The sequence below is a fragment of the Oncorhynchus nerka genome, linkage group LG15 (genome assembly GCF_034236695.1).
Source record: "Oncorhynchus nerka isolate Pitt River linkage group LG15, Oner_Uvic_2.0, whole genome shotgun sequence".
NCBI lineage: Eukaryota > Metazoa > Chordata > Actinopteri > Salmoniformes > Salmonidae > Oncorhynchus > Oncorhynchus nerka.
The window spans coordinates 49,161,485-49,175,441 of record NC_088410.1 but is presented as its reverse complement, the minus strand read 5'-3'; positions in this window follow the sequence as shown (position 1 = coordinate 49,175,441).

Here is a 13,957-nt window from a genome sequence, read left to right as displayed (position 1 = left end):
CTCACCCCCCTTAAAAGATTTAGATGCACTATTGTAAAGTGGCTGTTCCACTGGATGTCTTAAGGTGAACGCACCAATTTGTAAGTCGCTCTGGATAAGAGCGTCTGCTAAATGACTTAAATGTAAAATGTAAATAATAAACTCAAACCGGTGTGATAAGAACACGTGTTTAGAACTTCCCGTTACGATTGACGCAACAGTCAGCGTTTGAGCTGGCCACACTGTTTTTTCATAGAAACATTTTGCACAACACAATATACAGAAAGTAAATGAATAACGTAATAAGGCACACATGTCCAAAGTTATTATTTGAAGTGAAGACAATGGGGGCGCCAGCCAGAAAATGTGCCAGGGAGGAATAAGTTTGTACTTGGGCTCTCGTCGAAAAGAAAAGTTTGTCCGGCTCAGTAATGCCTCAAACGTACATTTTCCGCAACAGTGAAATGGAACTATGTTAATTAATGATGACACGCCTCAATTCAAACTGTTGTTAGATAATACAACTGGTTCAAAAATTATTTGAAATTGACAAGTTGAAACAGACTATAGATAATTAGCAGGCAGCGTGCCTTAGTTTGAGGGCATCATGGGCTAACTGTCCTGTTGCGTAACAATCACATTTTGGATTAGTGAGTGCTTTTTGACATCACACGCATTAAAAAAACACATGCTGGGGCGACCGATAGAGATATTTGGAACTCACATGTGAAACGTTTAAAATCATGTGAATATACAGAATTCATCATTATAGTTGTAAATGTGTATTATTGTGGCATCACCATCTCTGTTGCAAAAATAAATACAAATAGATACATATTTATTTGACAGAGGTAATGAACTGCCCATTGATCAGCACAGCAATTGCCAAACCAGGACACCTTTGCAAAACAAGTTTTTCTGAGCTTATGTCAATATTACACAGGTAAGCTAATGGTCACAGAAATCAGTTTTTAGACGTTTAGTTATTTCTCAATGACATGTATTGCTAAAATAAATTATTAATGAAATACAGGCAGGCACCACACTCAATCAAGCATGATGGCCTTGTAAGTATAAAAGAAAAGCTTGCTTTCATGTAATATAAAAAGCTTGAAAATGTAGTAGAATGGGATTAGTTTGGTGTGTGAAGAATCCAATACTTTAACTTGTATACGGTGCAAATCACATTTGTGAGAGTACCTCCTCTAAGAGTATGAATTAGGATGTTTGAGAAGGTTTGAATCTTTAGGTTTGAATCTTTAGCAACCTGCATACACATTGTTGGAAGTATATCAGCATAGCTACTGTGTGCTGGAAAACTTTGCAACAACATGGGTTCTCACTTAAAACATCGTTTTTTGTTTTTAATGTAGACAGTTTATAACTCTGAATCAGTGTTGAACCACTGTTTGGATTAAATGTTCTATGTTTTAATCCTTACACACAGTCTCACTTTGTCCTCAATACACACACACACAGTCAGGCAGGCAAGCAGGCAGTAGCCACAGGGCCCACAGAGAAGTGTGCTCATCTGAAGGACGTACGCAGGCCAAGCAGACTTTCCCAGCCCCATCCTCTCCGCTCCACTCCTCTCCACTCCCCATGCCCTTTAACTTTGCTACGAGTCCAGAGAAACACAGAGATAGAGAGCTTCACTTCATCCTCTTCCCTCTCTCTTTCCTTCCCCTCATCCTTGGTGGAAGAGAGGAGAGCCGAAGAGGCAAGGCTGGAGGTGGCGAATTGCAGGTCCTCACTGTAACCAGCCGTGACAGGTGTCAGGGAGTCTCATGGGCGGACCAGTGACGAGTGTCCTGCTCCGTTACAATCCTCACTTTGGCGCTTTTCACAAGTCACGAACTGATGAGTGCCAAACGAGGTGGTACGATGCACTTCGTCCTCACCAGGCATCGAGACACACACACACATCTAAGTGCATTCACACACACACATACACAGACAAGCACACACAAACACACCCATCCTCCCTCAAGCCTGGCACTCCACACACGCCCGCTGCCAACCAAGCTTAGCATAGTCCAAGAGGCCTGCTCTCTGGGCAGGGACATAGCAGACAAAGCCTGAGGTCCCCTTGATGCAGTTTGTAAATCATATCTGCCCGAGGAGAGGAGACCAACTCAGCATCAGGATGTCTGTGTTGTTTACCATGAAGCGCAAAGATTACGTCGGGTGGAGAAAGGTTGTTCACACTCCTTAGTTATTCCATAATAATGGCATGTGTATAGTGTATAGTGGCTCATCAATTACATCATTTGTTGTTCTAAATGCATGTATGTGACCGGTGATAGCCTTACTGGCTCCGTACAATCGGTTCTGTGAACCAGACAAATTAAGGGAATGGATTTGGTGTTAACACTGCTGTAAGTGCATCGGCATCATTTGAAAGTTGTCATGGTGTGTTTTTGTCATGTTGAAATCATTGGGCTTGGGTAGTTTTGTTCACGCTTTCCGCATGTGTTTCATGACTGGGATGGGAAGATTTAGGGATGAAATTAATGCAAACAAAATATTTGCATTTAAATAAAAGGCCACAAGACTATAATGTGCTTTTATTCAATCATTTTAATTTCAATAATTCCATTTTTTATGACAAATGTTAGAAGTATGTTGACATCAAAATCTGGACTTACTATTTTTTTTTTCTAGTAACTTCACTCAATTAGTAAGCAAAACAACTTTGTATTATTTTGTATAATTGCAATCCCTTTTTGTAATTAATTTAATTCAAAACTATTACATCCTTCAAGACTGCGCTAAAAGTGACAACCTCTGTAATAAAATCCTAGAAAGCGCACAAACCAACCCTACACTATTAGCCTTAAATTAGCCTTTTCCTCACACTCTCCGCAGCAGAACCGAGTTGAACTTAACCCTGGCACTTTTTCACCTATTCTAGAGAGACTAACGGGACCCGGGGGCTCTATTTGATTGACCCAACCCCCTGGCTCTCCTGTGTCCCCTCCTGATGATGTGAGCACAGTGGGCACCGTCTGGGAGCAGCCAGGGAGGAGCCGTCATTAGATCATGGCAATTACGGCATTTCCATCTCACTGGGCCCTCAGCAGGGCATCACATACTCATCAAGCCTCCTTTAAGAGCCCTTTTATACCCCAGCCAGGTGGGCCAAGGGCCTCACTGCCTAATGAGAGCAGCCTTCGTCCCCCCCTATTCACTGATCAAGCAGCCCCATTCAACTGCCTCTCTCTATATAAACTTCCTACAGTCCTGTATTCACCAAGGGCCAAGCCTATAGTGTTAGCTAGCAATGAACTCCTCTCTCACCCACTCCTGTGCACCCCCCAGCTCCACCTTTTAACACTGTTCTGGCCTCAAAGGGAAGGGTAGGGGGCTCGTACAAAAGAGCTGTGTTTATTTAACATGCCTTTTAAAAGGGGGGTGGACTTGTCAAATGTGGGGCTGTGGGCTGCATGGCCCCACTACAGCAATCTAGGGAGACCTCATCGAGGCTCTCACTACTAGGCGCTCCCTGAGACTATAGCGTAGCCTACATGGGTTCCCACTCAAGCTCTTTTTATGAAGTCAAATGAATTTTTTTTATAAGCCCTTTAACCGGTTAAACAGCTCCTGGTGGGTTAAAATGTCTATTCAGGTGTTGTGCTATTTTCACCCTCTCTCTATATCTACTGACCTCACCAATGGCAGCTCAATTAGTCAGGAACTGTAAATGGTTATGGAGTAGCATAACAGAACATCAAACACAGGCTTTACTGTATCTATAAACAATACACTAGAACAACAGTTAAAGCTATAAAGGTGAATGCCATTATATCTGGCAGCTGTTGACATTAACACAAGGTTGACAAGGTAACCTACATTTAAAAACACTTTTCCTCTATTATTATTTTAGCTCTATTATTTTAGCTCTAAAATTATTAATTTATCATGCTTAAAAAGGCACTCAATTGGCATACTGGATGTCATTCCATACCATTATGTTTGCCAATAGGCTATAGTATAAGTACAGCGACATGGTATTTTATGAAAATGAATAATCATATTTAAAGAGGATAATGAAGAAATGTCAATTAACATACATGTTAATTTTTGTCCCTTTCTGAAACTTCGATATGATGGATCAAAATGAGGTCGAGTTAGCCCTGAAAAATAATGTTTTGCTTTTGTCTGGCGAGGCATTAAACAAATAGGCCGAGCATATGTCCTTTCACTTCACAATTTGCGTAGCATTTCTGTTGTGGTTTCTAAGAATAACTAACCGACCTAATACAGGCAGTGACATTTTCACCACTCACTGAATACAATTAATGTATCGCTTCCTTAGTGCAGCCAAAATGCCAGGCACATTAGAGATTTTTACATAACATGACATGGCACCAATAATACATTCTAGATTATTCTCCTCCTCAAAAGTTTTATAACATGTTATCAGCATCACACGAAGTAATTCGATTAACAATACAATATTACAATATTAACTGGCTATTAGGCCTAATATTTCCCATTAGCCAATAGGTCTAATGCTATAAAAAAAAACGGAATATTGGATTTTACTTCAGCCTTGTCACGCTTTTTGCGCAGTTGCTGATAACAAATGATGTCCTCGTTATATCTGCGTTTTTAGAATATTTTGGGCAATAAGCGAAACCATATGGTGTTTTATTTGGTTTGTCTAATAATTGAAGCATGTCACGGTTGCGTCTTTATAGACTCATGTCTGTCTCTCACGCACAAAGTCTTATTTCCCGGACTTGTCACAGCTTTGCTATCCAACTGCTTGAGCGAGAAAGAACATTATGAATGAGCATCGACTTAATGAGGTTTATGATGAAGTCCTCGGTTCAAATTCAAACCAAGTGTTCTTTGTCTGAAACTAATTAGTGTCACAAGTCCACGTCTATATTTCTGAGAAGAAGAAAATCAACGCAACAACTGAAATATTTAGGGAATGCCGTGAAGAGTGATATGTAATAATTGTAAACGATACTATTTCATAGCCTATTACAAAAGTCGTTTACAGCACTCAAATCACGTGTCCTCCTCAGCCCACATCTCAACTCTGTAGGATGCTCAAGGAGGACATTTGCATTTATGCATATTAAATGAATCGTCTGATCTCCTTTTCTCTCTTAATGAAGAAGACAGCGTTGTCGTGTGTGGATATTATAATTTCTGTGCTCATGAACAGGAGTTAATTAGTAATAGTTGCCTTGGATTCACTAAAAGGTCATACTTAGCCAAAGGCTTGCATACGTTCCCCTTTCTTGACATGCTATATTGTGACAATTAAAATGACAGTTTTTTTTATTCATAAGAATCTCAATCTCTCTTGTGAGAAATTACTAATGTTGATTGTTTGGAGATGCTTTGGTTGAGCAGATTTCTTTCCTGCACAGTGATATAGAATTGTCTGAATGTCAGTTTCCCACAATCTTTGCAGCAATTCATAATTGCTAAGCCTGTGGATTAGATTTTAAGAAATTAATAGCCTGTACACTGCATATTTGAATGGATTCTCATGAAGCCTTGTTCACATTGGCAGTTTGAAGTGACTCAAATCCAATTTCATGGCATATTCGATTCGAATCTGTTCTTTTTCCTGCAGTCTGCACAGCCAAAAAGCACATGGAACCGGATATTTCAAGCCAAATTTCATTGAAGTAAGATACAAATTTGATTCCTGCCATGTGACTTGTGTCTGCCCTCAAGTGTTTTTTAGTCTGTTATTTGGCATACCTTGTTGCTTACTAGCTTAACAAAAGAATGTAGTTGCTCACTAACTTCATTAATAAATTCAATGTGAGTTAGTAAGTTAATTGTTTACAAAAAAATTGTGAATGTGTTAGAAAGCTCAACAGCTACCTAGCTAGCTATTTGACTGCTGTGGCCAGGGGTGGACTGGGACAAAGATTCAGTCCTGGCATTTCAGGCACACCAGCCCACATCACATGCACATCCCAAACCCCTGTGTCAAGTTAGCTGGATGTCATTCGGGTGGTGGACCATTCTCGATACACACAGGAAACTGTTGAGCGTGAAAAAGACAGCAGTGTTGCAGTTCTTGACACAAACCGGTGCGCCTGGCACATACTACCATACCCCTTTCAAAGGCACTTCAATCTTTTGTCTTGCCCGTTCACCCTCTGAATGGCATACACAATCCATGTGTCAATTGTCTCAAGGCTTAAAAATCATTCTTAAACCTGTCTCCTCCCCTTCACCTACATTGATTGAAGTGGATTTAACAAATTACATCAATAAGGGATCATAGCTTTCACCTGGATTCCCCTGGTCAGCCTATGTCATGTAAAGAGCTAGTGTTCTTAATGTGTTGTACACTCAGTATAAATACAAAATATTAAGGAACTAGCATCTGTGTCACTCTGTTTTCTTCCTACCTGCACTCACATCTTAGCTGTCTCTGCTAAGCCTAGCATAATTTCCCACAGCACTGGTACAAGAAGACCAGGGGACCACACTGCCTGTAGCCACGGCCTAGTTGTGAACAAATAAACACATTTATTAGATAAAGAAGAAAGCTAATGCATAATAGATGACCATTGGCTAATGCAAATATTGCAAATATAAGTGCCTGGCTGTCATACATGAACCCCCCCCCCCCCCCCCCCAAGTGTTAATTACTAGTACATTTAAAATATAACAGAGCCTAAATATTAATCAACTGGTAGTACATGTGTGTGTCTTTCTGTTTTCTCCCTACCTCCACTGCACTTGACTCTGCTGCATAAGCAGCTGAGCTGTCTGTGCTGCTAAGCCTAGCATCACTGGGATCAGAAGACCAGGGGGACCACACTGCCTGTGCTGGGCCTAGCAACATCCTAGTTGTGAAGGTCTGCTTTTATACACTATATACAGTGCATTGGGTAAGTTTTCAGACCCCTTCACTTTTTCCACATTTTATGTTAAAGCCTTATTCTAAAATAGATTAAATAAAACATTTACCTCATCAATCAACACACAATACCCCATAATGACAATGAGAAACAGGTTTTTAGAAATGTTTGCAAATATATTAGAAATACAAACAGAAAAACCTTATTTACATCAGCATTCAGACCCTTTGCTAAGAGACCCGAAATTGAGCTCATGTGCCTCCTGTTTCCATTGATCAATCTTGAGATGTTTCTAGAACTTGATTGGAGTCCACCTGTGGTAAATTCTATTGATTGGACATGATTTGAAAAGGCACGCACCTATCTACAGTTGAAGTCGAAAGTTTACATACACTTAGGTTTGAGTCATTAAAACTCGTTATTCAACCACTCCACAAATTTCTTGTTAACAAACTATAGTTTTGGCAATTCGGTTAGGACATCTACTTTGTGCATGACACAAGTAATTTTTCCAACAATTGGTTACAGACAGCTTATTTCACTTATAAGTCACTGTATCACATTTCAAGTGGGTCAGAAGTATACATGCACTAAGGGGACTGTGCCTTTAAACAGCTTGGAAAATTCCCGAAAATTATGTAATGGCTTTAGAAGCTTCTGATAGGCTAATTGACATAATTTGAGTCGATTGGAGGTGTACCTGTGAATGTACTTCAAGGCCTATCTTCCAACCCAGTGCCTATTTGTTTGACATCATGGGAAAATCAAATGAAATCAGCCAAGACCTCAGAAAAAAGTCTGGTTCATCCTTGGGAGCAATTACCAAACGCCTGAAGGTACCACGTTCATCTGTACAAACAATAGTACGCAAGTATAAACACCATGGGACCACACAGCCGTCATACCTCTCAGGAAGGAGACGCGTTCTGTCTCCTAGAGATGAACGTACTTTGGTGCGACAAGTGCAAATCAATCCCAGAACAACAGCAAAGGACCTTGTGAAGATGCTGGAGGAAATAGGAATAAAAGTATCAATATCCACAGTAGAACAAGTCCTATATCGACATAACCTAAAAGGCCGCTCAGCAAGGAAGAAGCCACTGCTCCAAAACCGCCATAAAAAAGCCAGACTACGGTTTGCAACTGCACATGGAGCATCATGTTGCATCATGTTGCCTTGCTACAGGAGGGACTGGTGCACTTCACATAATAGATGGCGTCATTCTTAAAATTATGTGGAAATATTGAAGCAACATCTCAAGACATCAGTCAGGAAGTGAAAGCTTGATCGCAAATGGGTCTTCCAAATGGACAATGACCCCAAGCATACTTCCAAAGTTGTGGCAAAATGGCTTAAGGACAACAAAGTCAAGGTATTGGAGTGGCCATCACAAAGCCCTGACCTCAATCCTATAGAACATTTCTGGGCAGAACTGAAAAAGCGTGTGCGAGCAAGGAGGCCTACAAACCGGACTCAGTTACACCAGCTCTGTCAGGAGGAATGGGCCAAAATTCACCCAACTGATTGTGGGAAGCTTGAGCCAAGTTAAACAATTTAAAGGTACTACTAATTGAGTGTATGTAAACGTCTGACTCACTGGGAATGTGATGAAAGAAATAAAAGCTGAAATAAATTATTCTATCTACTATTATTCTGACATTTCACATTCTTAAAATACAATGGTGATCCTAACTGACCTAAGCTAGGGAATTTTTACTAGGATTAAATGTCAGGAATTGTGAAAAACTGAGTTTAAATGTATTTGGTTAACGTGTGTATAAACTTCCGACTTCAACTGTATATAAGGTCCCACAGTTGACGGTACATGTCAGAGTAATAAACAAGCCATGAGGTCGAAGGAATTGTTAGTAGAGCCTATGCACGCCTATGTAGATTTTCCATTTAAGATCAGCCATTCCAAGCCACAATAGTCATTTACAACATTAACAATGTCTACACCGTATTTCTGACCAATTTGATGTTGTTTTAAATGGACAAAAAATGTGCTTTTCTTTCAAAAACAAGGACATTTCTAAGTGACCCCAAACGTTTGAACGGTATATATTTTGTGTATATATATATATATTCCTTTATTATTTTCCCCTAACCCCTCCAGCCCTCCTCTAATTGGAGTACACTAATGTGCTTAGGCTTCTACTTCCAGCTTATACATACTATATACATTTTACTGACACAGTATATTTTACATTAGTTATATTTTGTTTGTTTGTGGTCTCATCCTTCCACTACCCTCAACCCCTCCCATCTATCTCTGAAGACCATCCCGTTTTGATGGGACCATCCCGTTTCTATTTGCCATATATTTTTCAACTGTGCTGTGATGTTTCACAAACGTTCTGAACCTTTCTATTCTTATAGATTTTACAGATTGTAAATTAAAGATAAACATTTTTGCTAAGAGTATTATTATATTATTGATCGGTTGACTATGACTCTCAAATCACCCAACAGTGCTATTTGCAGAGTTAGCTCCAGGTAAATGCAATTATTCAGCCATTCTTGAACCTACGACCAAAAACACATGGACAGTACCAAAACAAATGATCTAATGATTCTGTTTCTTCACAGCAAAATCTGTAGAGCTGGGATGGTTGTATGTGTAACATTCTATTGGTTGCAATGGCTACATTAACGAACTGGCATTCTCTCTTTCTCTCTCTCTCTTCTATTGAAATCAATATATAACCTTCTGTGTTTGTCAAAGAACGATGCCGGGACTAGTTTATGTGAATACGGATAGATTTCCAGCGCTGTGCTCCGTTTGACAGTGCCTGGCGTGTAGGTGTCTCTTTCTGCCAAGAAGTGACCAGCCTTTCAGTGCGGGACTTTCCAGCCTTCAGTGCAGTGGCTATGTAATGTAATCTGACACCAGAGTCACTTGTTACTACAGCTCATGAACTCACTGGTTGAGTTGAAGAGACTGAAATTCAGAAGTGAATATACACAGACAGTCCCCAAATTGACCTTTATTGTAATACATGATGACTTGTGTTTAGTAAAAAGCACTTTCTAGTAGCTGGCTATGTGTTATTACTCTACTAATTAGTCTACTATAGTAGGTATGAAATACTGTATATACTGTATACACCCTTCCATTTTTCTGTTTTAACTGAGTACTGACAGAGTCAGAGAAGGGTCTCACTCACACGTTTGACTTTGAATGTTGAATTTGTGCCACTTCAGCTCAACCTAGCAGAAAACCAGGTTGGCCTGTCTTGATAGAGGGGCCGATCGTTGCCAAATGCTCAATATAGACAAATATGACAACAGAGAAATAGACCTGGCTTTTGCCAGAATTTCCAGACGGCCAATCCACCCACAGCTGAGGCTAGCCAAAAAGGACTTGTTTTCACAGTTGGATCATCTTATCCTTTGAGGCTTTAAAAGTATTCTTACACTATGATTTTGAACATTCATAGCAACTGGGATATGTCCTTGATAAGCATTGTTGTCACCTTAGCTTGCTGCATGACTTTTGAGTGATAGGAAGCTGGAGCACCACCACCAATCAGCCTACGCCACTCCGCACACACCCGTCATTACTATGACAACTAGCATAGCCATGTCAGCAAATGACTGCTGTCTGAACACACACAAATCCAATTTGGTCACTTGTAACTTGCTGTTTGGACAGTCCGAATAGATATTTTGCACAACGTAGCAACGCCCACTTCCGCTCAACATCCTACCCGATACATAATTTCCTGTCCAGATCGTGTCCTGTCATTCTAATTGTAGCCATACTAGCCTCGAAATCGCTCGTTTTATCATTACCCCTTTATCCGTTCAGTTAGTGATTTTTGTAATTCAATTGTGTTCTGTCTTTTTGTCTCTTAGCTAGCAAACGTTAGCTACCAGTACCTAGTTAACGTTATTATTTATTCTCGTGGGCTTCGCCGTCTGAAGAAGGGAGCAGTACCTTTGCTATTCCAGTGGAATAAATGAACTACCATGTCCAAGCAATAGAAAGTGTTTGGGAAAGAAGGGAGAGACCAAGGTCTGAATGTGTAGAGGACAACCATGTTGAAGATGGAGAGGATGAAAAGATGGATAGCTACCATGACCACGAGTACTGTGCAGTGCCTGGGCCCCCTGCAGTTGACCTGGTTTTGATTGAGAGGGAAGAGATGCAGAGAGAAATTGAGGACCTACGGAACAAAATAGAGGAGTTGACTGTGAGAAGTCGTTTTGAGCTGAATCGATTTGTAGGATCAGATGCACAGATCCAGTCCTGCTGTGACCATCCACATTGTCAAACACCCTGTTGTCCATTTATTGATAATAAACAGCACTGCTTATACGCCAAACACAAAATGTCACAAAGAGTTCATTTTTTTACAGTGACAAGAGAACAGGTGAGGCCACAGGATGAGAAGTTGACATTCTGCATCTTGCAGTATTCACTGGCTGCTTCCATCTTCAACTCCAGTCTTCTCTTCATGTCAGCTGTTGGTGCTGTGCCTTTGACCACCTGAAATTAAATCATTTTATATAATTAAAGTGTAATAGGACATGACCAGCTACTACATACTATATTGGCTATTAGGAAATACTCACCTAATCCCTCCTTCTGCCATGCGCTTTTTGGTGGGCTTGGTGATGATAATTTTGCCTATGGGCCCAGGTTTCAGACCCTGTAAAAAGACAGTACAAGGGCACTATTCTAAATCTAATCATGAGACGAGTTAAGTTTTCATTAAATAATTTCTTAGCATTATGTTATTATAAACATTTGATGTTGATATGTGGTATAGCTATTAAAACATACCATAGTCCTTGGCTTATGCCACTGCTGGCTGCTCGGCCTCTGTGCAGCTGTGCACAGGTGGAACGACTGGTGTTTCCATCTGGGAACAGTGTGAAGACTGGAATAGTAATGTAATTGTGTGGTTGTGTAATGCAGTGCCAGCAACACATGAACAGTGATGTTGTGCCATTGTTACTGGCTCATAGGGCTTCAGTACAACCTACGTGGGGATATAAAAATACAATTATTATACTATAAAATTACTCAACATGTGTCACGATCTGCAAACAGAAGATACTGGCGCAACATGCAACAGCCACTAAATTCATTACAGCAATACGGGTTTAAACTTTTCTATTAAGGTTATTTGCCCTTGTTTAAAAACTTCTTAGGGCTGCAATCCCGAACGGGATGAACGGGTGAAAGTGCAGTGCGCCAAATTCAAAACAACAGAAATCTCATCATTTAAATTCCTCAAACAAACATGCATCTTATACCGTTTTAAAGGTAATCTTGTTGTTAATCCCACAACATTGTCCGATTTCAAATAGGCTTTACAGCGAAAGCACCACAAACGATTATGTTAGGTCACCACCAAGCCACAGAAAAACAGCAATTTTTCCAGCCAAAGAGAGGAGTCACAAAAACCACAAATAGAGATAAAATTCATCACTAACCTTTGATGATCTTCATCAGATGACACTCATAGGACTTCATGTTACACAATACATGTAGATTTTGTTTGATAAAGTTCATATTTATATAAAACAATCTGAGTTTACATTGCGCGTTAGATTCACTAGTTCCAAAAACATCCAGTGATTTTGCATAGCCACATCGATTCAACAGAAATACTCATCAAAAATGTACACAAGGAATTATAGATATACCTCTCCTTAATGCAACCGCTGTGTCAGATTTTTTTTTAAACTTTACGGAAAAAGCAAACCATTCAATAATCTGAGACGGCGCACAGAAAACAAATAAAATTTCCCGCCATGTTGGAGTCAACAGGAACCAGAAATCACGTCATAAATATTCCTTTACCTTTGATGATCTTCATCAGAATGCACTCCCAGGAATCCTAGATCCACAATAAAGGCTTGATTTGTTCAATTATTTATGTCCAAGTAGCTACTTTTGTTAGTGCGCTAGGTACACATATCCAAATGCTCGTGCAGGTCCAGCCGAACGTTGGACAAAAACTTCAAAAGGTTATATTACAAGTCGAAGAAACATTTCAAACTAAGTATAGAATCAATCTTTAGGTTGTTGTTATCATAAATCTTCAATAAAGTTCCAACCGGAGAATTACTTTGTGTCTAGAGAAGCAATCGAACGCAGGTCGATATCATGTGGAATGCTCGTGAACAGGAAATGGCTCTCTGCCAGTAACCTGACTCATTCAGCTCTTATTCAGGCCCACAACACAGTAGAAGCCTCATTCAATTTTCTAAAGATGCTTGACATCTAGTGGAAGCCCTAGGATGTGCAACTTCATCCATATCCCACTGTGAATTCAATTGGTTGAAAATCGGGTTGATTTTGGGTTGAAAATCGACCAACCTCAGATTTCTCACTTCTTGTTTGGATTTCTTATCAGGTTTTTGCCTGCCATATGAGTTCTGTTATACTCACAGACATCATTCAAACAGTTTAAGAAACTTCAGAGTGTTTTCTATCCAATACTAATAATAATATGCATATATTAGCAACTGAGACTGAGGAGCAGGCCGTTTACTCTGGGCTCCTTTCATCCAAGCTACTCAATACTGCCCCTGCAGCCATAAGAAGTTAAATGTAATCTAATGCATCCAACAAAACATAGTTTACATAAACAGCAAGGAAGACGACTGAACAATTACTACACTAAGAACTGTTTCATAGACATGGGTTAAACCTAGTCCTAGACTAAGCAATGCCTCTTAATGCAGATCTCCATTGACAGGAACTTCTTAGTCTAAGACTAGGCTTCATCTCTGACTGTGTGTGTCACAAACAGCTGATATTTCACCCTACACTCTAATTTCTCCTCATGGACCTGTAGCAGCAAGCCCTTATGCTGACCTCTCCTGTGACTTTGTCCCTGTTCGAAACTGTTTTGAATAAAAATAATGATCAATCATAATGTTAGCTTGTTACTGTGAAAGGCATGTCTTAAACTACGTTACAGCTTTGAGTAAACGTCGTTGTCTGGTCTGATAAGCAACTTGGCTACATTTACCTTCATAGCTGAAAAGGTAACTGGAGACCTTTTTCCAACTTGGAGGTCGGTGCTTTTCTACTTGTCTTAGTCAGACGATGTACATCCGTCACTGTTATCTTTGGCAGCTCTTGCAAGCACCTTGTGTAAAGCAGTGC